This window comes from Microtus oregoni, unplaced genomic scaffold (assembly GCF_018167655.1).
Source record: "Microtus oregoni isolate MIOR12 unplaced genomic scaffold, Mior012 000028F_ref0000031, whole genome shotgun sequence".
Taxonomy (NCBI): domain Eukaryota; kingdom Metazoa; phylum Chordata; class Mammalia; order Rodentia; family Cricetidae; genus Microtus; species Microtus oregoni.
Genome location: NW_024543087.1, coordinates 32,445,768 through 32,447,806, shown reverse-complemented (window position 1 = coordinate 32,447,806; position 2,039 = coordinate 32,445,768). Strand labels below are relative to the sequence as shown.

At 34.5% G+C, this 2,039-nt stretch overlaps 1 non-coding gene across 1 annotated transcript; it reads right to left on the bottom strand.

The window, feature by feature from the left end:
- Window positions 1-754: 754 nt before the first annotated feature.
- On the bottom strand, window positions 755-856 carry LOC121464590. Its single transcript, XR_005976534.1, has one exon. It is a non-coding gene; the product is annotated as a U6 spliceosomal RNA (small nuclear RNA).
- Window positions 857-2,039: the final 1,183 nt, after the last annotated feature.

The following is a 2,039-nucleotide window of genomic DNA, read 5'->3' as shown; positions in this document are numbered from 1 at the left end:
GCCATCCAAGTTCCCTGTAGGCCAGAGAAAGTTTTTCACAGTGGAAAAGAAATACTTTTTGGAGGCTTAAACATTTGACTTAGGACACCTAACCCTGTCTCAAGAAATCAAGAAAACTTAGTTTTACATAATATATATTTATTGAGCTTCTACAATGGGTTCGGCACTCTGCTGATAAAAATGTAAGGCATTCAAATTATTACTAAGAGATGACAAAGTGAGATATTTATCAGATAACATTTTACTACACTTTCTTTAGTTTATGAGATAGTAGCTTTTTGGCATCCCCATTAGGCAATATTTCTAGTATTAATGTCAAACTAAATTTGTGGAAACTTTTTTTTTTGGATTAAAATGGAGAAATAAGAAGTAATTCTGCCTATTCTCACCTTCCTCCATTTCTTTGTCACAGGAAGTATACTACTGAAAGTGAGTTTCTGGAGTTCATAGTTTCATGTTTTGGACTTTTTGCTTTTAAAGCTTCTCTTCTCTCTGCCTGTGTTTAGGATGTAAGCAAGTCCTCAGCTTCAGTTCCAGCCTCCATGTCTGCTGCTTGTTGGCATGTTTTCCCACCATAATGGACTTTTATTCCTCTGGAAATGTAAGCTCAACTAAACTTTTTCTTCTTTAAGTTGTTTCATTTTTTTCAGGACCCATAAGGAATTGAACTAAGTACTGAACATTGTATTTCAGGCTGCCATAACAGAGACACTCCATAAGTGTTTTTCTTTAATTGAATTGAAGAGAATCCAATAATTATACAGAATACAACTTTAATGAGCAGGAAAAAATTGTGAAGGGGGCCTGCTAATTTTCACTGTATCGTTCCAATTTTAATATACGTGCTGCTCCACATGTATGTGACCATTATCTAGCTAGGTCTATTTGTTAGACTCCTAACAATGGGAGCAGGGGCTGTTCCTAATGCTTGCTTTTAGGAACCTATTTCTCATACTGGATTGTCTTGCCCAGCCTAAATACAAGGGGAGGTGTTTAGTCTTACCACAACTTGATATGCCGTGCTTTGTTGATACCCTGTGGGGGCCTACCCCTTTCTGAACAGAAACAAAAGAGCATTGGATGGGGGAAGCAGGAAGTGGGAGGAGGAGAGGGAGGGGAAACTGCAGCTGGAAAATAAATAAATAAACAAATACAAATGAAATAAAGTTGTTTGCAATTGGAAAAGCATAGTAACATTATAAATCACCCAAGACTTTTCTTAAAATCTAACTAGCCACTTGCACTTGAAAAGATGACCTCAAAGTACTTAAATCCAGTACATTATCTATGTAGTCAGGCAGTCATTTCTGTTTAGTGTATCATGTTTTTGTGCTCAAACTAGTCATTTTATCAATTCTTTTTTTCTGTTAAGAGGAAATAAGATATTGCAAGTTTATATTTTTCTTAATTTTCATATTCTAAGTGCAGGTCTCAGGCAATGATAATTTAGACTGTATATTTTATATCTTATTCTAATCTTCTACTGTTTAATAGATTTACAAAAAACTAAATAAAAACAGAGTTCCAATTGATTTGTATAATGGGGTGTGACAAAATTCATGATATGTAGTCACATATTGGTGTATCTCATTTGAGAGATTGTTTTTTTAAGTACCTAGATGGAATAGAACGTAAAAACTCACCTATGTATAAAAACAGATCTCATAATTCCCAAACAGAATGCTATCAGTTGTATTTCAATCTTACATATTAAACTCCGACTACCCTACTGTATTATATGCTACAGACAGATCGAAACAAAGGATCCAGATTTTCTAAGCATTTATGAAATCCCCAAGATAACAAAAGGGATAAGGTAACTGTAATACAGAAACACACAAGACTGAATGTTTCCTAAGTTACTGCTGCAAAGTAAATTTTGGATGGGCTTAAGTTTGATCCTAATTTATTATTATTATTATTATTTTTTATTATGTCTTTATGCCTTTTCACTCTACCTTTTATAGATAAAATGGAGGAGTGGAGGGACTAGCGAGATGTCTCAGCAGTTAAGAGCACTGGCTGCTCTTTCAGAAATC